Source organism: Anas platyrhynchos, chromosome 3 (assembly GCF_047663525.1).
Source record: "Anas platyrhynchos isolate ZD024472 breed Pekin duck chromosome 3, IASCAAS_PekinDuck_T2T, whole genome shotgun sequence".
NCBI classification, from domain to species: Eukaryota; Metazoa; Chordata; class Aves; order Anseriformes; family Anatidae; genus Anas; species Anas platyrhynchos.
In genome coordinates, this window is record NC_092589.1 from 11,879,911 (window position 1) to 11,906,643 (window position 26,733).

The window sequence follows — 26,733 nt, forward strand, 5'->3', positions numbered from 1 at the left end:
AAAACCTAAAATTCACAGCTTGGAGCTTACGGTATCGAGAGCCTCATCCTGAAGGCTTTCCATGAGCAGGTCTTGTGCCAACTATGGTAAGGTTTTCTCATGTGGAAAGGGACAAGGTAGGAAGTTGAACATGTTAATATTGTTAATACCAACCAGCTGGAGGTATTATTATTATTATTTTTTATTTTATTTTTTTCAACCCCCTTGAATTCACTTTTGGTGAATTTTCAAATGGCCAAATCAGACCAAACTTTTTTTCCATCCAGGTTTTTTGTCATGAGCAAAGTTAAGAGAGAGCTCACAAGTTGTATCCATACGGGTTTATTTATCATCATGCATTGAGTTTGTAATTCTGTCACAGGGGGCGTGAGCAGTGGGGTGGGGAATGAAGCCCAGCAGCTTAGATCCAGAACAATAATGTTATTGGAAGAATTAGATCGTGATATCAGTGGGTGAAAAATTTATATGTAGAGGGTCAGAAGAAGCTAGGCAGTATCTTGTACTTTGGACTGAAGATTTTACGTGGTGCTGACTCCTTTGCCAAGGTTTCAGGATCTGATGCCTGCTCTGCTACTTGTTTAGCTGTGTTTGGTGAAACTGTAATTGTCACACGCTGATAGAGAGGGGGATGTTGGTTCATTTCCTTCCTTGCCTGGTTTTTGTAGTAGGAGGATGCATTGATTTTATAAAATGTAATTGCATTGACTGCTCTTGTTATCAGGATTGATTGTATTGACTTGAGTTGCATGTTGTTATTTTTTCACACTCTTGCTTTGAAATATAGTTTTGCTGTTGTGTTTTTCCTCCATTTTGAGGTTATTTATAATACATTTTGAGTTAAGGTTCTTCTGCATGTGATTTATCTGCTCGGATTGCTTGGAAATGCCATAAAAAGTATTCATAGTATCTACGTGACTGTAGCCACTAGAACCAATTGCTGTTGACCCCAGCCATGTCAACCATCGTAACCTTCCCTCAGGTTAGGAGGTTGAAGCTGGGAAATACATTTTGGCTTCTTATTCCTGTGTGTCACGTCCTCATAGCAATCCATTTCAATTGTTCATTAGGGAATTGGGATAGTCGAGAATACCACGGTGAATAAATAATAGCAGCTAGAATTGTGCAGAGAATGACGCTAGCAGCAAAATGCAGGGTCTGTGCCATTGAACCCTTGAGGTGAAAGAAATTACGAAGATTTCATTTGAGATGTGGCAGTACTGCATAAGTTATTTGTGGAAGTGTATATTTACATGGATATGCATGAGAAGGGCTAGGGGGTTAAGGCTGACATTTTTCAAACTTGGACACTCCAAATGAGGTACTTAACCCTAAATATAGGTACTTCAAAGCAAGTAGTGTGGTTTTAAGAGCTGATAAATACTGAAATTATTGAAGTCTGGGAGTACTCAGTATCTCTGAAAATAGGCCATTTCTGTTTGGCTGCTCAAACATTGTTTTAGGGTATGATTTTCAAAGGCATTTTGGCAAGTGTGACAAAATGCCGTAGCCTCTTTTGAAAACCTCCACTCGAAGCATCTGATTTCAGATACTGAGGTGGAACTTGAAAAATTGCACAAGCTGCTCTAACTTTTCTCCTATTCATACCAACAGGGAATTTACCACTGATTTCTGTGGGAGCTGGATTACTCTGATATGCATGTAAATATCTTCTAAAATGAGCTTAACTCTTAAAAGCCACATCCGCTTTCCTTTGTGAACCCAACTGACGCTGGGTTTAAGGAATACTTACTCAATTTCCCCACAACGGGAATATATAAAGGCCTTTTGGATACAGTTCCTTAATGCAATTCCCCAACAAATAATGCTTGAACAACAATAATGAAGGGAAAACTTGGCTTTTGTGTAGTTTTTGCTTTTGCTTTCTTTAGGTTAAATTTTCACCCTTTCTCCCAATTTGTGTTCGGTAACATTTTGAATTCCTTCTTTAAGTTCACATATTTGCAAAGACTTTGAGGAAGAGATCTAAAATGCCTTGGAAAGAGCTGCTAATAGCTTCAAAGACCAGATTAGAGGACATATACATACCGTCTGTGTCATATTAGGTCTCAAGTAAAGTCTTGTTTAAAGTAAAATACCAACTGTCTTTTGAAATGCCATCATTCCCCAAAGTCCTGTTACAGAGCCCTAAATCCCGAATACAGTATCTCTACATCTACAGGCAAAGGACAAAGGGTCAAAGACATAGTTTCTCCTTATTTAAGATTCCTCTTTCATTTTATTACAGGACCCTGGGGTAGACTCTCTCTTCAAGTCCAGTCTTCACCAATCACATGCTAATAACTTCAGCTGAAAGAGGGCTCTACCCTAATGTCATTACACTCCCCAGCAATGATTGATTGTGTTATAGTATGTTTTTGAAACCTAATTACTGTCTCAGTTTGTATTTGAACTCATTAATCTTCTAGCCTGTAAATAAGTAAAATTGACTAAATAACTGAATTTCTTTAATGATGGGTTCAAGTTATCCTTATACCTACTGTTTTGTGTTAACCTTTTTATTGCCAGAAATGATTTTTTTTTTGTTAGTGTTTTCTTCAGTTCTCATAAGCTTGCGTGGCTGGAGGTGCACCTGTTTCAAACTCTTGTCTCATCAAATGTGTCTGCGGTAGTGAACAGACAGACCCAGCTTCATTTGTGGCCTCCTTGTCCCCCTCAACACAGGGGCTGCTCTTAGGGTCCTGCAAGAAGCAGTCCTCCCTAAAATTGCACAAATCCTCTGTTTACCTTAAGAACTGGGTAGGAGAAGAGAGGTATTCCTCAGAAAACCTGTTTATTCTGCATTCTCTGTATCAAAAGCATTCCCTTTGGACTGATCGGCAGTGGCACCCTAGCGATGCTGGATGCCCATATCAGTAGCAAGCAAAAAAATTGCAATCTGCCCTTGGGGAGAGCAGCAAGACCAAACAGCCCACTGCTTAGTCCTTAACTCTAGGACCTTAGCCACGTGTTCTGCCAAAAAGCACCACCAAGTCCTCGTAGCAATATAACCTTATCCTGTGACCTGCCTGGAGTGGCTCCTGAGTGTGCAGCTTTCCTCCAACCACCTCCACTGCAATATTCAGGCCTCTACTAGGTTCAACCATAGTTGCTGGAGAGGTCAGCACTCCCAGCAGTCTTTTTTCCTTACAAAAGCTTCATCTGCTGGATCCTAGCCGCTGCTGACAAATAAATGAAAGCTCTGGCAGGAGCCAGGCTAAGGTTGTGGAACAAATTTCCAGGAAAAACAAGCATGACCACTAGCTTCAGCACAAGCAGAAACATATGGCAACTTCATCTCCTTGTTTTGGTTCCCTCAGTAAACTGATTTAATTCACAGATACCTGCACCTATTCAAAGCCTCTTTCTACGTGCCAGTCAGGAAGCGACGAAACGGTGATTGATTATTTTCATTTATTGGGAAGCACTCGGATAGCTTGGACAACGGGGACTTCATAAGCGCCCAGGTGGATGGGACATCTCAAATGCTGTTGCGCTTGCCAGATGCGTTAGCTATGACTCCAGGCCCTGGTGAGAGGCTTCAATTTGATCTGTGTCTTGCTGGAGCACTTAAGCATATGCTTATCTCTAGATATATGAATAGTCCCTTGAGAATGCCCATGTGCTTAAAGTTCGGCATGCATTTAAGTGCTTTGCTGGAGCAGGCTCCTAAGTCTTTCTGGGGATAATTAAGTCATGCCGAAAGCTATTTTACTGCCACATTTTCTTTCTGGTTCACAGGATGAGAAAATCCATTCTCATCAAAATACCAAGTGGATCATTTTTAACCTGATTATTTGTTAAAGGATTCATGTCATTAGGGCGAACTTCTCTGCTCCTTCCTTCCATCCCATTCCGTTCAGTGGGTGCCTGTATTTTTAATACATCCTCTGCTGCTGCTCAGCAATGAGGTATGCTGTAATGGAGCCAAGCTCTACTTATATACCTGGCAGTGCTAATGCAAGGTGGTGACCTTTGGCCACTCCTCCAGTAATGAACTGCTCTACAGTAGGACCAGATGGTGCTTTCACTTCCAAGGGTGCAACATTACTGAGGTTATGCAGGTGCAAGTGTATTTCTGGAAGGGTTTGCTGGCTGGGGGAGTGACGCAGTGGGATTGGTAGCCAGAGGCAGAAAATAGCCTTAGGGGGACAAATATAAAAGAAACATGCTCAGAAAATGGAAAATTGCATTTGTAGCATTGGCATTGCGGAGAGCAGTCTTGGTGGTGACTGACTCAGTACTTGCCTTCTCTAATAGGGACCCGAATACCTTCCCAGCTCACGGGCAGATTAAGGGGGTCATTCACCGCTCTGAAAGGTAAGAGTATGGGACCTCACCACAGTCCTGCATGGCCCCCTGCATACTGCTCCTGGAGCGCATCGGGATTTTTGGTGCAACCCCAACAAAGTGGAGGAATAGGGACAACTCCGGGTTGGGATTTTGGAAAGGAGCAATGGCCCGGGCTTGGACTGAACACCTCGCTTTACACAGGCGTAGCCAAAGGCGCTTGAGCGAGTGCACGAGGAGCAAGGTGAGGTGAGCAGGGCAGGGAGCCGCGGGGCTCACCGCGTCCTCCGGGCGGCTCGGCCTCCAGCCCAGCGGTAAAAACAAGCCTGTTCCGCTTCGTTTCCTGTTTTGGAAAATTGGGGGTGGAATGCTAAAAGGCTAATTGCACATTGTTTTTAAAAATTAGTTTGATAATTCATCATATTGTAATTAAACTAATTAGAACACTATTCATTTCCAACCACCTTAATTAGGCCTCAACTTGGCAGGGAGCCCGTGAGACCAAAATGTTGCAATTTGTTAAACAATCGCAAAGACTTTGATAACAAATGACTGTATTCAGCTACATTTTAGTTAATAAGATTTATATATTAATCTAGTTATACTTTGTTCCCTCAGAATTTGGCAGAGCTCGCAGGTCTTCTGATCCCCCTACGAAATTCCTGAGGCCTGAGTTAAAATAGCTGGAAAATGTTCTGAACCTAATGGACTCTCCGGGTTTTTTGCGCTGCAGCAGGCATTCCTAGGGCCCTGAGGCATATTATACCCTCCCGATCCCCCGTTGTTAATCGGGTAAACAGCTCTTAAAATCAAATAGCTCAGCGTGGCAAGTGCAAGCTGGGGCTGTAGGCTGCGGTGCCGGGCGGCTGTCCAGCTGTCCGTCTGTCTGGCTGGCCGTGGGCTTGCTTTTGGGGGCGCTGTTGGATCAAGGTTGTGGTTGTTCACCCAGGAGACTCGGCTGGTGCCGTTTTTGGACCCGCGGCCCCGGTCACCTCTCTGTGACAGACCCCTGGTGCGGGCACGGGCTGGCAGCCCGGTGGCACGCCAGAAGTGGAGAACTTGGCGTTGGGTTCATCAGTGGTGCGTTTGCCGCATGCTCCCTTTGACAGCGTAATGAAGTGATAATTGCCTAAATGAATAAATGTTGATGGCTGAGATAAATATGCACGTTCCCTTAATCTATTTTCCTCTGAAATTGCGAAAGGAAATTTGGCTTTAATGGGGGGTAGATGTCAATTTTTACAAATGATTGTAAATCTGTGCAGAAAGGACTTAGACGAGTCAGTCTCTGTCTGAGCAGTAAAAGTTACTGGTGTATGAAGGTGTAAGATGAACAAAAAAATTGAACACGATACTGTAATGATTATGCTTCTCTGTGTCACTACCTTTTGCAACATCTGGTTTGTTTCTGCTCTTTCCACATCCTGCAGATGTTCCTGAGCACATGAAAAGCACTGACAGGAGAATATTTTAGCCAAGAAGCAATTTCAGTGAATAATATAAAAGGGTACCCTCTTAACTCTCCAGAAGTCTTTGCTTACTAGACTTCGAGTTTCATTGCTAGTAAAGATCAGACCAATAAGCAAATGGGCCAGGGGCCCTCTAAAAGTGTCAGGAATAATCTGTTGTGGATGAAATAGAAAAGTATCTGGAAACAGTACGAAATAGTAAATCCAGGTTGAGTCCTGTTCTGACCCCCTTCCTGAGCTTTACCCCTCAGTATCCCTACTGACAGCAGAGGCTCACATTCAGGCTGCCGGTGTGGGATTTCCTTCCCTGTCCACCTCTGACTTGTACAGCAGAGGGGAAGGAAGTGTTGCTGAAGGAGGGGGGCTGGTTCTGGGCTTTTCCTTTGCATAAGCAAATCTGGGTGCTGAAGCTTAGCTCTGCCCATCTCACCTGAAGCTTTGGAGAGGGCTGTGCCCACTCAGGGGAGGGAGGATCAGGCTCCCTCAGACCTTTGTTGTCCAGCAGAGCTCTGCCCGGAGCTAGCATCGCTGTGCTGCTGAGTGTTTAAGTCCAGAGGCTTGGTGCTGTGGTACTAGGGCTGCTCTGTCATCTTTTGCACAAGCGTTTCTGTTTGCTGATCCTGGTGCAGCTTTACCCTTTGCGTCTTCCCAGCCAACTGTGTATGAAAGCGTAAGCTGATAGTTCCAGCGAGGAAGTGTGGTAAACTCTGCAACGTACCAAAACTGCCCAGAAATGTTATCAAAAGTATGTGGGTATGGGCATAGCTCTAATATTTTCATTAGGCATGGATTTTTTAAATCTGTTTAGTAAAATATGATAATAAATTTAAAAAAAAATTATAATGGTACACAAATGTCATGGTCTGTCCTACAGAAGGCACAGGCACCTCTTGCCAGTGAAGTGTCTTGGAGCTGCCACAGGCACAGAAGGGGATGGCCCCGTCGCAGGATGCTTGACACGCTTTGCTCTGCTAGCACAGGCAGTCTCAGGAGAAATCACCACTCCTTAGCTGGGCTTACCACACTTTGCAGTTTGTGTCTTTTTTTCTACATATTCTGAAAGGACATATTTTATTCCAGACACTCTTGTGTGATACTTAAATATTGAGCACTCGGGAGGCTCAGATTTTGTTTATGTGGGTTTATACAGAACAGGAAGGGTACTGCCAGGGGGGATTGACATCACTGGGCTTCCAGTTTGCAATCTTCTCAACTGTATCTCTCAGAAATAACGATATGTGAAGGGTCCTCCTGCTCTATGCAGCACACTTTCTCAAATGGAAGAGCCCTGTGCCCTGCATTTCCTCTGTGTTTGCTCTCGGTTGTGGTGCAGCAAGCGGTCTGAGCTGCTGGTAACTTAATTTGGCTGAGGCTGCTCAGTAGTTTTCCATCCCGATGACCTGCTGCATCACCTTGTTTCTCTGTTGAGGACAGGACAAAATATACATCCCATGCGCCTGCGCATTGGTGTGGTGCCTCTGACCAGCTGCAGAATAATTTAAAGGTGAGTGGAAAAGCACGTGCCTGGATGAAAGGCCAAGTGCCCGAAACGGGCACCCTTGCTGCCAGAGAAACATCTTCAAAGCCTTTTTCTTTTATGCAGATGAGCATAAATCAAGGGTTGTTTTTCAGCAGAGAAGCAGCGGTAGATGGGAAGGTGCATAAACAGGTGCATCGTTTCTCTCCTCCCCTCACGAGCAGCTCATTTTAATATATGCCAGTTATTGCCGTGCATAATAATGCACATCTGTCAAATGCCTTCCATGGTGCATGAAAACACACCGACAGAGCTAAAAGCCACGAGCTGCTTAGCTGCACTGCTCCCTGCATCGCCAGCGATGCTTCTCCAAGTTGCAGTCCCTCCTTCCCACTCTACCTCTTTCTAGTGAAATATGGCATTCCTCTGCATTAAGAGTAAGGAGCTCTGGTGACCAGCATTGTCCCTGCTGTAATTCCCCAGAAATCCCCAGCTCCCCAAAATTTGAGGCCCTGAGCTCTCTGGAGAGCCCCCCCTTCCTGAGGAAGCGGGCTCCTGCCAGGAAAGAGTGAGGTGCGCTGGGGCAAGCTCTCCTCCCAGATAGAGCCACTGCAACCCTAATAAAGGAAATGAGGTTGCCAGGGTGTGGCTGGAGAGAGAATTTGGCCATATTTGAAGTGTATGGAGTGACTCCAGGATGAGATCAACAGTTGGCCTCTCCCCCTGCCCCCTTTAATACTCCTTCTTTCTAAAGCGCCATGCGCTGCCTCACGCTTGCATTCCTCTAGCAGAGGCTAGGTCCAAAGCCCTCTAAAGAAGTTAAGAGTTTTCCTTTTGGAGGCTGGATCAGGTTACTGGAGAAGACACACTATCCAACTGCAATGAACTAATTCCTTAGATGTATTTTTGTTCAGGCAAATCGCAACCTTCGTGCTCACAGCTGAATTTGCAAACTCCTTTTTGCTTTTACTTGGCTCCACCAATAAGTAAAGAGGAGACGCAAAAAAATAACCCCAAAAGAAAATCCAGCGCTCGGCTCCAAGAGCCCGTGTTGGGTTGATGATGCTTTGCAGAGGTCACAGGGATTAATGAAAAACACAATTAGAACAACATCAAGCTGGGGGCCCTGCTTTGGCACTGAAGGATCCATTTGGGTATATCGTATTGCATTATGTGATGTAAGAATGTGGGCTAGTGTAATCAAAATGTAACTGCAATCCTTACCAAAAACACCTGTTTAACCTCAGCTAACCCGGGAGGAGAACTTCAGCCTTTTTTTTTTTACTTCTGAACCAGAGGCGTACTGGTGCACGCACAATAATGAAGCTTCTGTTCGCAGGTCTGGAAAATGGAAGGGTTCAGAGCCTGCGCTCAGCCTGTCCCAAAATCTATTTTCTGTTCTTTAGCTGTGTTCTCACTTAACTTGGTAGCATGCTTGGGAAAACGGCTGAAATGAGGGAATTGGAGGCTGAAGATGAAAATATTTCACCCAAGATTTGATAAATTGTGCCCAGCGGCCATACAAGCATCTCCTGGCCTGAGAACAGAGGACTGCAAGGTACCAACTGCCCTGACTTGCAAAGGCAGCGAAGCCTTTTGGCACTTCTTGGGGAAAAACTGGTTTCAAAGGGAAGCAAATGACTGCCAGTGACCAGAGCTCGGAACCCAGACCTGAGTTCCGATTGCCAATTTTAGCGCTTGGTGCACTGAGCCCCTGAGTGGAGAAGAACGAATGATTCCTGTGCCCTGTTCTGCTGCTTGCACTTTTTTTGTGTGTGAGAGCAGGAAAATTATTTGGGGTGCAATTGATTCCACCTCATTTTGTCTGTCTATAATTTTGTTTAGTTTTTGTTTGTCAGTTGATGAAACTGACTCTTTAGTACCTGCTTCTGCGGTTACTTGAGGATGGGTTGATTTATCTTCTGAAGGCATTTCTCTCCAACAAGGAGCATTTATCATGACCTGAGCTGGGATGCTCAGCTTTTAGTTAGCTGACACGAGGCAAGGCGAGTCACATCTTTACTTCTGGCACCCCACATGGGTTGTTTGCTTCTGCAGAGCAAGGGTACTGACCCTTCCCTGTTTCCTCAGTGTAAGTGTTTGTTTAAAAGGAGCATCTTTCTAAGAATATGCAGATATCTTTGTAACAGGCAAGGGGTTTTGGGAGTCAGTGGGAAGCACTCACTTGTTTGTATTTCACAAAACAGACACCACAGATCCTGCAGATCTTTTCTTCACCTCTGTGCAGATGGATGCTTTCCTTGAGGTCTTGGTGTTGAATTGCTGCGTGTAGCATGAGCATCCTTACCAGCTTTTGTCATGTTGTGGTGATAAATTTAGGGTGCTCGCTGCCCGGCGTAAGATCAGGAGTCCCCAAGGAGATGTCAGGTGTTGACCTAGGAGCCCTGATACAGAATTCAGGTGGCTCAATGAAGACACATGGAGCTGCAACTAAGGCTGTGTCCTGAGCAGGTGATAAACCAGTGAGCTTTGTTTGCACCAGCAGAGCTGTTGCCTTTATTCCAGCACAAGGTACCTAGTGGATGTGTGATCATTTTGTACTTCTGAACAGAAGCCTGAGTGAAGCGTTGAAGGTTTTGCAAGGTAAAGGTGTAGTTCTGGAACAGCGGTCAGTGATGGAAAGTTAAAAAGGGATTTCTGGAGCAGTGTCAGACAAGTGAGAGATGTGGACTATGGGTTTTAAAGGTTCAGGGAAGCTGCTTTGATGAAAAGGCTCAGAGCTCAGAGGCCACACTCGTGCAGGAGAACAAACCCCATTGCACCACCACCCCTGGTTTGCTGTCCTCCTGTTCTGCTCTGTGACCTACTGAAGCATTTTCTGCTTGAATTCATCCTGAGACCTTGTGCAGGGCAGGGCAGGAAAGAGAAAGAGTATTAGCATAATCCGAACGAAGTACTGCCACCCCCACACCACCACCAGACCATGCTGTAGGGTTTCTTATAGCGGGTTCTGGCCTTGGTACAGCAGTAGAGTTTCAGGGCCTGTAATCATTGCACAGAGAAAGTCTGCGCGGTGCCCATCCGTGCAGTGACCGGTTTACCCAGCACTATATACATCACTTGTTCCCATAGGCATTGGATTGCCAATATTTTTTAAGCAGCTTACCAATTGTGTTTTTTTAATTAAAGCAAGGTGAAACAACTTCCCATGCTCCACTGATGTCTTGTTTCAGGGAAGGGGTTTATCTGAGACAGACAAGAGTGTATTGAGTTCTCCACGGGCTTGTCAAGACAAATACTTGTCAATGCTCTAAATACTTTTGTGAATATTAGGGAATAATCTTGCAAGAGGGATAAGAGCACAAGTTCCAGCTGACCCCTTCCGCCCCTTTCCTCAGCCCACAAAACCTGGAGGGATTAGTTGCATTTTGAAACAGATGCCCCTATAATTAGGTAGGAAGAAACATGACTGACTGCTTGGAAAAGACACCTTTGGGTAACATATCAGTGGACCCACAGATCCATTACCGAAGTACAATCTGACAAAACAGCTTAAGGTCTCAACTCGCTGCTCCTCTTTCATGCCGGCAGTTTATATCAATGAAGATGCCTCGTAGTCCTTCAGCCTGCAAAGGTTCAGACATGGGAGGGCCTGTGAAAAAATTTACAACAGCCAAAAAGCCCGGTACTGAAATTTCTTTAATCTGATCAGACTTGTTCTTAACCCTGAGACATAAATATCCAGCACATTACACCTTTGATTTACTATTATGCATGTATCAGAGCAACAGTGGTCCTCTTGAATTATGCATTCTCTTAACAGAACATTAAACCTTATGGGGAGCTGGAGTGGCCCACCACATAACTATTATCCTGACAGAGGGGAGGGTGAGATCAAGAGTAATGCTCCCGAGCTACAGAAACCCAGAGTTTTTGTTGGATTGCTTGAATGAGCATTATAAATAGCACTTTGTTCCCGCTCGTTAATAAATAGTGTTTAGATGACTCACAAGAAACCTGATAGATAGCTCATCAAGAGAAGGAGGAGGGATTATTATTTGACACACAAGAATAACAACATCCCCAAGTCCTGAAACTTGCCCTCAAGTCTTAAAAGCAGGCAGCAGGATGGTTCCTGAGCTTCCGAGGAGAAAACATCCATTTTAATAACTCGATAATCCATTTCTTATTGGTTCCTCAGATCAAGTTATGACCAAAAGTGTTACTACAGTACTACAGGAAATCAAGTTTGATTTTGTAATATCATCAGATGAGTACTTTGGAGTGCCATGGCTAAGATCAATAAGGAAGCAGTAACTACATTTGCTGTCATATGATGATATTGATGTAAAAACATAATGGTCAAAATTATAAAATCAATTTCATAATTTAATCAGAAATGTTTATTGATACTATTAAAGCTGAATTCAATAGCTCCTGGTATGCAGTTAATTTCTTACCTGTCGGAAAAATGTATTGAAATGTTCTTTCTTTTAAATGCTTGGAGTTAATTCACTGAAAAAACAGCCGAGATCTGCGGCTGCAACAGACGGGGGGACACTTGTGAGATCAGGTGGTGGGTGGAACATTTGCAGCAGTTCATACCGAAATGCTTTATGCTTTGCAGAGCCCTTGTGTTTATGTGTGCATACACACACGTGTAATGCAGTTTGGTAATGGCTGGAAGCCAGTAAGTGCAATATCATGGCATGAAGCCCTGACACAGGGGAAAGCAGTGTAAGCTCTGCCATTGAATCCAGCCGAGCCGGACTGGCTGTTGGTGAGGGCTCAGAGATTTCCCTCTGCTTGTGACTGCGGGAGCACAGATGAGAAGTGGAGGGTCCAGGCTGGGTTAGCTGCTCGTCCTGTGTACCCCTGGGTTGCTGCTCCTCCGCGGTAGGAACAGAGGACTGGGAATTGCAGTAACTTTTTTTTAATTTTCATTTTCTTTTCATATAGCTAGTATAAGATTACTACTCCTTCTAGGGCAGTGCAAAAAAAATTACATTATGACTTCCTTACTGTGATTTAAATTTTATTTCCATTCCTTGAAGTGAGTGCACGTAGAGTGTTTGTGTCATGTATAGGACCAGATACAGGCATGCACATTCATCTGTACTGAATTTTGCATTCCTCATGACTTGAAATCCGGTGGGAAGCAACTTTCAGTAGGTCAATAGCTAGCTTGCTCTGTGTCTCTGGGCTGACTGAAAAAGAAACGTGACTGCTGATCACACCTTCCTGTGGCTTTCAAGGCACGCTGCAGTGACGGAGGGCAGACTTCATGGCTGGGACAACTAAGTGTTGAGAACCAAGACTGTTTGTAGGAGGCAGTTTTTTGATGGATAAGATGTAGCTGAAGTCCACTTAGCTCTGCTACAAGGTTTGTGCAGTAGCTAACCTGCAGAAGTTTTTGTGAAAGTTCTTTTCCTTTGTGAAGTACCAGAGACCATTGGAAGCCAACAACGAAATTTTCTACTGTCATCTTTTCTTTCATTATATTTATCAGTACAGAATCATAGCATCTTTTCTCCTTCCCAGCCTAGACAATCATAGGAGCAAGCATAAGAAATCTACCTGTTTCAAGGTTTGTGATGTAAGGTGTTTTTAATACAACAGGCAAGAAGATGGATGAGGCATTTTTCAAAGTGAAAGCAAATTTGAGTCACTAAATCATACAGACAGAGCAAGAGCCACCTTTCTCAAACATTTCCAGAAATTTCTCAACATCCTTGAAATGTGACCCTAAAATCTGAGATCAGAAAGAATTTTTTCCTCTTAAGAATTACATGGAGGATTTATATTAAACTTGGCAAGTGAGACCATTTCTTGAGAATGTAGGCTCGTTGTACTGAACTTGAGCTAATGGAGAAATACAAGAAATGCCAGAAAGTGCTTTTTACCTCTGACATTTGCCATAGCATGGGGTGGGCCATCCTCATAACACTCTTTTGGTTCTCGTGGAGGTAGTAGATTAAGCACAACCCTGGTTTTCATATGGCTATAGGAGAACCATGTGACCATAGATTTTAGAGGTACACCGACCCAGAGATGTTTTAAGGTAGCAACAAGTGACCTAAAAAAATCAGGAGATTTTGATACCTATTAAAATGGGATTGTCGTCTCAATGTGTAAGGCTTTTGTATGAGATTTAACGGAGGGAGTGCAGCCAATTAGTTAAAGATTAGAGCATGGTCTAAATGAGGCTAAGGTCTTTTCATCACTCTGGCTGCTTTTTGGAGTGCTGATTGCTTGTCTAAAGTTTAATTTTCCTTAGCATTACTACTAATAATGTGTAACTCGATGATCTTCTGTAACTGAATTTGGGAATGATCAATAACCACTGTACTATTTTGGGTTGGTATGCGTTCGAGAATTGGGAATGGCAAGATTTGTTTTCATAAAACAAGTAGCTGAGCCTTTGATGTCTGATTTGCAGTGTTTTTCTGAATTACACATATTAGTATAGCAATTTGTATCCATTTTATATCTGAGAAACTGGGATATTTTCTGACCGATATAACCGATTAAGAAACAGACTCACCAGATTGTAGTGCATACAGTAGGAAGGAATGGAGCATTTGTGCTGTGCCAGGGCTGGGGAAAAGTGGAGACTTTTTCTTGGAAATGTTCCGACGTTTTGGAGAAGCATTTAGAGAAGAAGCCACAGGAATGCCAGGATTAAGAGCCTGAATGCAGAACATAAGCTTAAGGAGATGGTGATGGATTACTTAATTCTTATATTAAAACCCCATGCTGTGTAGTATTTGATATAGGTTACCATCGTTTTAAAAAGATGCAGTCATAACTGAGAAAGGACAGAGAAGGGCTCTGAGATGCAACAAGGACCGAAAAGAATAGGAAGACTGAATACAAAATTTAGTTTTTTAAAGGTAGATCCTGTGTGGCTCAAGTAACCTGTATAAAATTTTAAATCATATAGCCACACCTATGCATGTACCATGGTGTCATAAAGCCCATAATAAACATTTGGTTCTTGTCTGACACGAAAATGCAGTGCTGGTGCATTTTGCTGTGAAATGTGGTAGACTGAGGTTATGGAGATATTATCAGATCTATCATCACCATGCATCCAGGCAAATAAAATGTGAAAATCAGTTTTCAAAGCTCAAACCTCTGAAATGTCACAATGGTTTCTGAATTTGAAAGCTTGAAATTGCAGCTCTTAGTGAAATGTCTTGTTAACATTTGTTAGATGGCAGCAAAAAGGCCACGTGGAGCAATTAGGAAGATTTTGTTTGTGTTTGTTTTCATCTTCTGTTAGTCTGTGACAAACTATGAAATTTGCCATTTTAACCATAACTGCACCATTAGGTCTGTTATCTCTTCCCGTGGATTATAGGGAATTCTGAATTCGGAGCAGTGCCCATCTAGATGACAATCCTTGGCCTAGCCCAGAAGGTAGAATACGACCAAAGGAAAGTACATACATGACTAAAAGCATGTGGTGAAAATCTGGGCAATGAGAAATTGGGTAATGTCAGAGCATCATGCTGAATCTGCTGTGACACCAAGCAGGGCAGACTGTGTGATACAAACCTATTCCTACGGAGAACTCTTCTACTGATTAAAAATAAACAAAAAACCCCAAACAAATGATAAAAAAAAAAAAAAAAAAGCCAACAAAAACCTAATACCCCTAGGCAGGTAAATATCACTATTGTTAAATTAAACAGAGTGCTACTTTAGCATGGGGGAAAGTCAGCATATGTAAACATACAAAAGAATATTTAGTGTCACAATATGACTTGGGAGTGGTGCTAAAGCTTAATCAGCCATTTATTTACAAACTTTCCCGGAGCTAAATTGATGGCCAAACCTAAAATAAATTGTGAGTTGAGCTGAGCTGAATCTGTGAATGCTTACGTGGATCATCTGTCTTCTCCTAAAAGCAGGAAACAATGAAGATGAGAATTTATCAGGGAAGTCCCGTAACTTTTTTGAAAGAGCTGAAAAAATTGCAAGAATGTTTTTGTAGGGTGTTCAGTTTCTGGAACTGTAACATAAGAAGGTCTAGCAGAAGAAATGTTAATGCGAGATTAGTCTGACAGCTTTGATCCCAAAAGTAAAAAAAAAAATAAATTCTGATTCAAAAGATTGTCTTCAATTTGGGGTTGACTTTTGAATATCTGAGGAAGTTCGCATACATTAAACACCTAGAAACTTGTAGTCTTTACCCTAATGGTGTAGGCTCTGCGGTAGTTGTTGGGAGAGAAGTGATCACTTCCATGGTGTGATTCATCTGTATTGTCTTTGTTAGTTACTTTAGGATGGGCTGAATCATGTCCTGAAGATACCTGTCCCTCTGTTGGCTGTAGGCAGCCTTGATGACTGACCTAGCCTGAGACACCTAAGCTCTTGAGTGATGAAGTATGTCCTCCCTCAGTCACTGTGCAAGTCCATCTCTGATCCAACACGTCTGCTTTTAATAATCCAAAGCAAAAACCCTCCCTTCCTTAAATGCTCATATTAATTAGGTGTGAAAAATGACTTTTTGGATGAGTTCACTAGCACTTCAAGATTGTTTAACCATGTCTAAATGACCCAAGGCGGCATGTGAGCTGATATACACCGAGTAGGAAGAGGGCAGCAGAAGCACCGCTTTTTGAAGTAAGAACGGGAGGAAAATAATTCCTTTCCATTTGGTTTAGTACTTGCTTTTGTTCATCTCTTGAACTTGAAAATCTCATCAAACAAGCTGTCAGCACCTGCACGGTGAGCAGGGCCCTTTAGCAGAAAGGAAGCCATCGGTAGTGGGTCCTGCTTGTAAATGTAAGCATATCATTCAACCCATCTGCACCAGCAGGACTTCTCTTGGTGGTCATTGAACGTGTGCATGGCTGTGAAAAGGCTTTTTTTCCTCCTTGCTAATATGAATGGGAGTAACTTAGCAGAAGGCAGCTGTGTTGAGGTGCCCTAAATACCATCTGCCTCCTTTACCTGGTCAGTGCAGAGAGCTCACTAGCCTCGAAAAACAATGCAAGTCTGCTATGTAAGGTACTGAACGGGGAGCTGCCTAAATGGGAAACACTGGGTGCAGTGCTCAGGGAACTGGAAGCATTTTTCAGCAATAAGGAACAGTTCTGACCAAGGACAGGCTGAAGAGGATGTTCAGAAAATGGTAAAAAAATAAAATAAAATAAAATAAAATAAAATAAAATAAAATAAAATAAAATAAAATAACATACAGTACTGGAGGTGCTGGTGTGCACTCAGTATGCTCTTGGGTCCTGCCAAAGGGTGGATTTAGTCCTGGTGCTTCATTCAAAGGAGTGACACCAGCATCATGGTGTGGAGAACCAGACAAGCAGCCCATGTGCCTGCCAGTACTTCAGTTACTGAAAATCTGTTTCACAAACACTTTGTAAACCTGTGACGGTGGAGCTGTTTTGGTGAAATACTTCCAGGACATCACTGCAGTGGATAATTATTGTTTACAAACCAAGTTAGTGACTGGCAGGAATAACAAAAAAGCTCATGCTTCTCTGCCTGGGGTTTCCTGTGCCTGAATAACGTAAGTTATAGCAGATTTTAGCAAGATGGCCAAAATATTTTGCTTAACATGAAGTTTGCTGAGCTTTTCTAATTGGTGGGGGAGTCCTTAAGATGACATTATGTTTCTCTTGCTTGGCAGTTTTACAGGGTTTTGTTGCTTAAAGGATGTTACGGTCTTCTGGCAACGCTGAGCTCCTCTTGCTGTGAACCTGCAAGATGCAGATTATTTTGCTTTGACCTGGAATTTTAGATCTTGGGGATGAAAGTGACCCAAATGATTGGATCATCTAATGCACACCTCTGCCCAGAGCGGAACTGGTTCTGGTTTTCTGGATAGATTGTTTAACTTGTTCTTACAAATCCCCAGTGCTGAAGGCTTGCCAATGTGCCATTCCTCCCTGGAGATCTAATTTAAGAGTCACCACTCTTAGGATCAGAAACCTGCTCCTGATATCCAGCCTGAAGCTCTTATGCCTGTGGTTTATGCCCATAGCTTCTATTTTATCCCACCTGGAAATAGAAAACAGATTATGCCTTTTTTTCATTTGTTTTCCTTTCCTATAAACTCTTTGATTCACCAGGTGGTCTCACCTCCTTTTTCGCTCAGGACTACTTGACTCCTCTTTCTCCCCAGTCAGAGTAACTCTGGGTTAGATGCTTTGTGTCAAGGGCATCAAGCTTTGCTCGTCCTTGCCTCTCATGTAACGAAACACTGCTCCTTTCTCCCCGTCTGTGCAAACTTAGTATTCTCCAGGCAGCAAGCAGTACAAGAGCTGACTCTGCTTTGTGCTGGTAGGAAAATGCAGTCTGCTTCTAGAGGTCCGAAGAGAGATCAGGCAAGGTTTTCTTTTCTTCTAACAGGCTGCCTGCCTATGGGCAAGTTTTTGCCAAGATTGAAGTTCGAAGCTTGTGCTCATGAAAATGTGATCCTTTCTGAAAAAGAGGAAACTGCGATCTGGTGTTCTGGTTTTGTGCTCTTTTTCACTTCCTTTTGATTGGCAAGAAACGATTACACACTTTAATTACATCTGGCCTTTTTACAACATGACTAAGCTGTCCAACAGATGTCTGCTTCGGGTCCAAACAGCATGAACATATGACAAGGAGGCAAACAATAATCTTGGGGAGTTTCATCCCTCTTGTTTTTCGCACAGATTTGGTCACACTATATCAAACGCCTTTGAAAGTCCTTTATTCTTTTGGAAAGTAACATGGCCAACAAGCAGCTTCTGAATCTGCACTCCTCTTACGACTTGCGAACACCGAAGCCCTCTCTGTGAAGATATCCCCAGATCACGTCTAATTGCCTCTCATAACCTGATGATGTGCACGGGGCTCGAAGCTTTATAGGCCACACTCCAGCAGAAATCCTTAAGGAGGGCTAGGAAATGGATACCATCAGGCCAAATTTGGAGGGCTGGAAATAATTTACCCATAACTCTTGATTTAATCTATCTGTCTGTTCAAATTCATCTCTCATCTAATCAATCTGAACAAGAGGACTGAAATTCTGGAAATAGTGTGTTTATTAGTATTTAAAAAAATAAATAATAAAAAAAAAAGTTCTGGAAATATGTGTTTTAACAAGTTGTTGAGTTAGCAATTCTTTCTTACTCTACAGCCCGTCTCTGCCACACATACTGTAACTTTCATCTCCAGCCAGAAAACTTCAAAGTCCTTCTGAGGTCAAGGGCAGCGTGGCAACATGTATTAAATCAAGAGTTCCCAGATCAGCATACGTTCTTGGATGTGGACATGGACTGCAATGCACGATGACATTGTAGAAACTACGCTAAGCTAGCCACTTGGAGAGATTAATGATTCAGTACCGTACCAGCCTGGAGAGCTGAGAGAGATTTTTTTTTTTTTTTTGGTTTTAACTACCGTGATTTAAAGGGCAGAAGGCATGTACGTGACTTCAGTATATTGTTCTGCAGCTTGCGTTATTAGATCTACTGATTGGTGAAAGTCTTGTAATGCTGCTACACAATCCAACCGGTAAGCAAAATCCTCGCTGAGCAGGGAAGGAAAACAGTCCTTTTCCAAATGCAGTTTATCAGAAACATAACGAAAACCTGGTTTGTAAGGTAAAACACCCATCATAATAATAGGAAGCTTGCAGCGATGCTCTGTAGTGGTTGGGTTTGCTCCCACTTGTAGTTTTTGTTCCACTCAGTATAATCTCATTTTCTGTTCATAACCGTCATGTTCTGTCTGTTCTGAGAACGACGTGCAAGCTAGTCCTTGCCTGATGTATTTCTGCTCAGAGTAACGCAGGGGCTTAACTTTATTAGGCAGCGATAATGGTTGTTGCTTTTTTTCCTACTGGGCTAGAAAGGAACATACTGAACTATTTACCTGTATTGTTACAGAAACGAAACCGAAGCCTGGTAAGAGTTTGCATATTATCAGATGAACTAATACTCTGAAACTGTCTCCTTTGACCTTGAAAAGGTCGTGCTGATGAAAAAAAAAAGATTTTTTTTCAAAAATGAAGCTGCCCTTTAATCCACAAAGTAATACGTGGATAGGACCCACTTTCATCCCTCCAAAATACCAGTACTTAAATAAGGTTTTATATAAGCCTTTACCTCTACCAAACCTAAAGGGAGCCTACAGTAACTAAGGAGATGGAGCAGCTCGGCTTTTGGGTGCATTAAATCATTCCTTGAAGTTGCCCATCTGACTTTGGCACTTGACTGAGGCACACACAGCACGGAGCGGTGTGTTCAGCAGAAAAAGCACACAGATGTGCAAGGTATGTGCGATACCTGGCTATCTGCTTTGTGTGTGCAACAACTTAATTTTGTCTAAAAATGCAGAAAGGGTAGGAAAGAAAATCTACACACAGTTTACGTGAATTGCATGCATTGTGTTCCTAGTTTTCACACAAATGCTATAAGGTGGTATATATAATAATAATATATATATATATATAAAATATATGTTTAATATTTGTCTTAAAAGCCTCCGCTTCCAAATTGATTTAGGAACCTTGACTCTCAGGGTGAGATTAGCTAACTGAAGAGGGACTAATAAAATTAGTTCACAGGAAAGATAACTCAGGTTCAGTTTCAAATATCCCCTCTAATTGCACCAACCTGCCAGGTAACCCAGTTGGAATGTCGATTTCTCAGAAAATACTCCTCCGAATGAATCACCGCCGTCTTTGCTTCAGGCAGAACTTCGCTGTTCTTCGAGTTTCCCATCCAACTCTTGGCCGGTCCTAATTCGGTATGGGTGCCAATCCATCATAATTACAGTAGAAATATGAAAACACAATTCAAATGAACTTAAATAATGTTGCTGAACTCCGACTAAAGCGTGGTTTAGATTTTCAGCCCAGATTCAGGTAGTTTCTATTTTTGCCAAACAAATTACCTCATTGCTGAATAAAATGGCTATCTTGCTTCATCAGCATTGCTCTGTGAAAAAAAGAAATTAATCAGATTTCCTGCCATTCCATTAGCTATTTTTTTTTGTTTCATTTAATATTTCAGCTGCCTCCAGAATGGTTTTTCTAATACAAAAAGGGCTTAGTCAATTTTCAGGACTAACTACTTGCAAAATGTCAGTTTAATAAAGCAGGTTTATTGCTGGAACTTGGCACAGAAAGAGAAGCTGAAGCAATGTAAAAATGTATTTTGATGAACTTAAAAGAAGAAGAAGAAGAAGAAAGGCTGTGTGTCAGTCCTGGTTATTTCTGAATGCCCTTCATTTTTCTAAAAACCAAGTGAATTGAGGCTACTCAGCTTTTTTTTTTTTTAGTTATTATTATTTTTTGGTGTTTGCACTCTTCAGATACAGAAATCAGGAGGAAAACTGGAATGCACAAAGTGACAGACTGTGCAGTCAGTCCTCATCCAGCCCATGGAAACGTTCAGGTCTCCAGAGCAGCTTCTAATCACAGGACGCTAAAAGGCCAGTACCACCACTGTCAGCAGAAACGTTCTGGTTTGGCATCTTTATAGCATTATACAGCTCAGCTTTAAACTTACATGGTTTAAATCCATCCACTGATCAAAGGTTTGGATATAAAGTTTGACATGGAGTTTTCTCACATGGCTTGTGTTCGTAGATAGGGAGAGGGCAACATTTATTGTTGAGTCAGTTTATTTGCACAGTTGGAAAAAATAGAGTTTCAAAACAAAACTTTATACAAAAGATACAAAAAAGTTTAAATATCTTAAATTTCTCATTCTGAAATAAAGTTTCAAGTCCAAATTCATTAAATATTAAAAAAGAAAGCAAATAGAATCAAAACAAGAAACTCCCTTTGAAAATCAGACAGGAACGCTGACGTTTCAGTTAGCCCACTCAACTGATTTTGCTGTTTTATTTTATGGAGAAAGCCCACTGAATTTAGGTCAGCTCCCAACAAGATTTCTTTCCTTCTGTTTGTGGACTGTGACCCTAAAGGGACCCATCAGGCCTCCAGTGGCCAGCAGTGCCCATTCTAGGAGCCTTGTTAGGGCAGATGCCAAGGCAAGGGACAGGCAGCTCTTTTGTTGAGGAGAGGTCCTCTTCGCCCCTCTGTAGCCAACCTCCTTCTGTGACTGAATGCTTAACTTTCCCAAACACCCTTGGGACTTGTGAGCCTAAGTCTCTTCGTCTCCACTTCTTTTAAGCTGCTAAATGAAGGAAATGGGGATGGAGAATTCAGTTTTGCGTGCGTGTTGGTTTGGCGTGAAAAACCCTCTCACCTGCCATTCATCAGAAATAGTCACCAGCTGCTCCCAGGCTAACGTTACAGTGTCAATGGGAGGTCTTTAGCATGAGAGGGAGAAAAAGGTCTTTGCCAAGATGTTAAAAAATGGAGTACAGTGAAACTGGAAACTTCCCTTGATAGTGAGCACATTATCTAAGCATCTTATTACAAATTACTGAAAGCACTTTTAGCGATTTTTTTTAAACGTCTTAAGGGGATTTAACTAATTAGGCACAAAGTCTTATGCTCAGGATTTATTCAATCATCTTTTTTCACTTAAGGTATGGCGAGTCATCTGTTTTTTTCATGTTCTGGTGGTCATTTGTGGACGAGGCAGACTGAGCTGGGAGGAACCCAGCTGCAGTTACTAATAATGCTCAGCGGTGCTGACTCCCCACGTGGGCTGTGCACGAACTCCTGTTGGAGTCAGCAGAAGACCTGTGTCCTTGCTAGTGAGCAGATTTGGCCTTGCTGCTCAGATTCACACCATCACATTGCATCCTGTATGGCTATAAGATTAGATTTAGTCAACGCATTTAAAAAAGCTGTGCTTTGAGTATGTGCTTTGAGTATGCAAGGGCAGCAAACCTGGGTCATAAATGGAGAAGCGCCTCCTCTTGTTTGGAGAACAGGAACTCCCCACCTGCCAGATGGTCCTAAAAAGCTGCAGCTTGCAGTGGAGGAAAAACAACAGTTCAAGGACCTCAATAGGCAGCAGGGAGATGCCTTTACAGAACAGCCCAGAGTACCAACATTCAGGATCTTCGCTTAGGTGCTTGAAGCAGGTAGCACGGGGAGCTCAATTCAGTGTTGGATCGCTATGATGCTGTAAAATACATCTCCTCTCTTGCCTTGTATTACAATGTCCACAGAAACGGTGTCTGGCCTTGGACTGCCGCATGCGGGAGTCCACAAGTAGCCTTAGACCATAAATGACCTGTCACTAGGAAAAGAAAACCTATTGTCCGTGGATTTTGGTACCATTTTAAATACATGGGGATAGATGCAAAACCACTGTTAATCCAATGGGTCCTGCTGTTTTCATCGAGACCTCTCTAATCTCACAAGCATTTCCACAGCAGCTAGTAGGAGCACTCAGATCTTTGTAGCTGAAGTAGGATCGTACAGCAGGGGAGCATAAATCGGGTAGTACCAAGTACTGTGTCTACAGCCTCTGGCACTTGTGGTGGGGTGGGGAAAGCTGCTTTGTAGACTCATCCAAGACTAAAGTGCCCTTGCTCACGTATCTGTCCGTAAAAATTAACGCTGTGCTCTGGGCTGCAGACGTGCGGATGGATGGATTTGGTTCTCATTAGAATTTGTTCCCATCAGATGTTGCTTAACCTATGAAGGCTTCTTAAGGAGCATTTTTGTTCTTAAGGAGTCAAAAATGTTGCTGGCTGAACTTCCATTTCAGGGTCAGTTAATTCAGTAGTTTTAAATCATATCTAAACCCGTTAGTTGTCAAATCCTCAAGTTAGTCTGAATTCAGCAGAGGTGAAATCTGCAGTTGTTTTGTGTGAGGCACAGGCTCCTCCGTTAACATCTTCTAAAGTCTTCCCTTGGTTTCCTGCCCAGCAGCTAACTCAGAAAAGGGGACGTGTTCTGCCGAAAACCATCTCACGTTCCTGCAGCAGAACCTCATCCTCTCTCCTGTCGAACACAGCAGCGTTGAGGGCCACATGCAGGTTTCTGCAGAGCTCCACTTCGTGTGAGGTGCAGGGAGACACTGCTGGTGCCTTCATCTAACCCCCAGCTTGGGTTAGCTTAATTCAGAAAACCAGGCTGCAAAAGTGCTAAAATCTCACTGCTCTCGGCTTTTACTGAACACGTTACATGATATCTCAAACAACCAGCATCATCTGGCACCAACTATGTTTGACTTACTGTCGTACTAAAAGGTGTATAGGAAAAATCAATATCTGTTTTGTTTCACGGTAGAAGATCTCAGCATTTTGCAGCCTAACATATATTTTAGTGGTTTCATTGCACCACTAAAGGTCAAGTACCATATCTGTGCCTGTGATTTCCTGTGCTGCTTTAAAGCACATCCAGGGCCTGTAACTCTTTAAGCTCTTTAAGGGTACAATCTGGTTATGCTGAAACAAATGGAGGAGGTTTTTTTTTTTTTTTTTTTTTTTGATAGCCAAAAATGAAATGTTAAAAAAATAAAAATTACTTGTACGGTATTTTTGTAGCTTTTCTTCATCTTCTTCATGTTCTCATGTGTCATGCTGTGATTCTCTAAACTACATGCTTAATTTTAAGATCTTGGATCAGCCCATACTGTATTTTACTGGGCCAGGGACTCAGGGCCAGGGTGAGATTTGAATGGTAACAGATTATCTTTGTATGAGGTTTATTTTTTTTTTTTTGATTGCAAATGTTACAGTGCCTTCTAAGGAATTTCAGATTTTTGCATATTTTCTTTGTGCTGTTTCCTGACCGTTTACATGCCCTCGTGCAAGCTGCACTGTATCTCCAGTTTGTGTTATTTACATTGTCCACCTCTTCTATTTGTCTATTGCCTCAGAGGTTTTATTGTCTTATTAGGAACTTATCCGGTAAAATACTGGACACTACAATATCCCTACAGCTAATTCCAGAGAAATTTATAAAAATGAGATCAAGCCTATGCTTGTTTACTAACTGCTTCTGCATTTTATTGATATTTCTGGTTCTGCCTGCTTTCCTTCTTTATTTGCTGTGACTAAGGCTTTATGCTCCCTGATTTATTTGGTGTAGAGCACCATTCTACATACGAAAGGTACAATATAAATCAATAAATAATAATGACAAATAAAGTGAAGTTAACATTTCGCTTTATGATTTTCTAAGCATCAAAACCTGACGTCTCTGTTGTCTGTCAGGCGTTGCACCAAGCAGGAGGGAAGCCTGCCACCACACACCTCGTGCTGCCCACTTGATGCAATTAAACCCCGGGCTTACGGCTGGCCTCCCAAGACTTTATGACACGTCTTTTGTTGGCCTATCTTTTACTTTTAAACTGTATCTTGTAAATCAATTTCTATTATAATTCTCATAAAAGAGTATTTCGTTCAATAAAGTTCATGCTATGGCGATATCGGATAGCAATACCCAGCTCCCCTTAGCTTGTCTGCCCGAGCTGTGTAGGACGTGCGTATCCCATAAATTGCTCTCCCTGCTTGACAATGTGTCTATGGCTGCTTGCAGGAAACTTTTTTTTTTTTTTAAAGTCGAGGAGCCTGTAATTCTTGAAGTGATCCCTGAACCTTATTTAATGCTGCAAAACCCTACAGGAAAGGGGGTTGAACTTTAATGTCTGCAAGGGGGAAAGTAATAACTTTCCCCATCTCTTCTGTAAGTGACTTGGGTTATGTGATGAATGCAGAACCTTCACTCACAAGGTTTTCCTGATATTATACACTTGTAGCAAATAAGGTTAGAACCTTTAAAATATAGCATTTAGTAATGTGCTGGAAATAGCTTCTTCCCGATTCCTTTAAAGGTCACTGCATTTGCTTTTCAGTCGTAATTTTAGTTCAGGCCTCTACAGAGTAGAACTGAGAACACGCCTGGCAATGTTCTCTCAATTTCCCCAAGACTGAAAATAAAATGGCATGGGACATTCGTATATAGTGGACAAGCGTGTATTTGGCATGTGTGTGTGCTGGTGTGTACGCAGATGGAAAAATCCTCAAGTTGGGGAGTAGGTTACCAGACCAAATAATCAAGCATAGACACAAAACACAAGGAAATAATCAGTTTAATATACAGTTTCCCTCAAATCCTTCTCAGCGTGACGTTACTCCCTTCCACCACCCGGAGCTCACATAGCTCCATCCTCCGCAGCCAAAGGACAGGCTTGTTACCGACATCGTAATCACGTTTTGCTTAATAATATGGCTTTGATTCGGTTAGTGCATCTAAAATGAGGGAACACGCTGAAGAGCAACGAGTGGCTGCAAGATATATTTTCCCCTCAAACTTAGGAAATATGGATAGGAGAGCCCTGTGATGTGTAATTAGCCTGAATCTGCTGGTGCTGCTCATGTTCAGTAAGAATTGAAGTTTACTTGTTATGGATGTCATACTTTTAATGCATTATATATTTGAAGAGGGTTAAGAGATGGATGTTAGGAGCATCTGCAGAAGATGAAGTGGGGGAAGTAGCATTTCACCTAAAGTGACATGGAAGAGAAGCAGCAAAGAAGAGTGAATCCAGCGAATATTTAGGCTCCAGACTTCTCATTTGAGTACAAAGTGTAGGAGCTGCAGTAGCTGTCTGGAAAGGGGCCGTGATGCCAGAGGTGTGTGTTTTGCAATACCCAAGCTTCACAGATTCCTCCTAGCAGATGCTGTGACCCCAGGCCTACACACCTTTGGCTCCCTGCGTGGGGAATGGTAGGCAGCTGAGCAGAGGATGTGCGCTTTTTGCTGAAATAGGTCCCGAGCCTTAATATTTTTTACACGTGAACTTATGTTTTAAGGCTCACCCTAGGCGTATAAAACAAATGCTTTTTTTAAAGCACATAAATCAAGTTGGATGCCAGCTGGATTTTCCCAGGAGAATATTCATATTCAGTGACTGAAAGGATTTATTCTCTGTTTACATTTATGAGATTTGGCAACAGTTAACGGAAATAGAAAAGTCAGCAATCTTCCTTTATAGCAGGTAAGTATATCTCTTTGGCTGATCAAGGCTTACAAACATCTTCCCGGTTGATTTATTCGTGTTAACATCACTACCGTTCTATTTTGAAACTCGGGAGAATGATGCCAATTTTCATCTCCGTAAATGAAGGGGGAGAATTGGTTTTGTCAGCTACCAGCTAATAACTTTCCAAATAGGATGTTTGGAGGGTTTCATTGGAGCGTTTGGAAGATGCTTGGCCTGTTTTGTATTAACCAAAGGACTCAGGGCTGCATTTTCTGAAGTGACCGCTGAGAGTACCCGATAGTTTAGGTGTCCAGCTGAGCCATCTGGCTTTTGGCTCTTAGGTGCTCAGTGTGTGGAAATCCACCCTCTTTCAGGTCTCTCTGCTTGAATTGCAAATTGAAATATTATGAGCATTATTTATTCTTTCGACCAAATCCATTCTCTCTGCTCGGAAAGCATCTGCACTTGAAAGCCCCGCTGGACCCCTGAAATAAGGCACTTAGTGTAGGTGAGGTTTCTAATGCAGTTGTTTAGCTGCTGGGGATGGGAGCAGACTGGATCAGGTTGCAGAAGCACTTGATCCTAGCAGTTTGGTGCATGACCGCCTGCGTGAGCTGATGACCAAACCGCACCAAAGTATTTGGAAGAAACCTCGCTGTCAGAGCTGTGGCAC

At 42.5% G+C, this 26,733-nt stretch overlaps 1 long non-coding RNA gene across 1 annotated transcript in view; it reads left to right on the forward strand.

The window, feature by feature from the left end:
- The window catches only part of LOC106018859 (uncharacterized), a 618,314-nt gene that overhangs the window by 183,524 nt on the left and 408,057 nt on the right, over nt 1-26,733 (forward strand). The window lies entirely within an intron of this gene.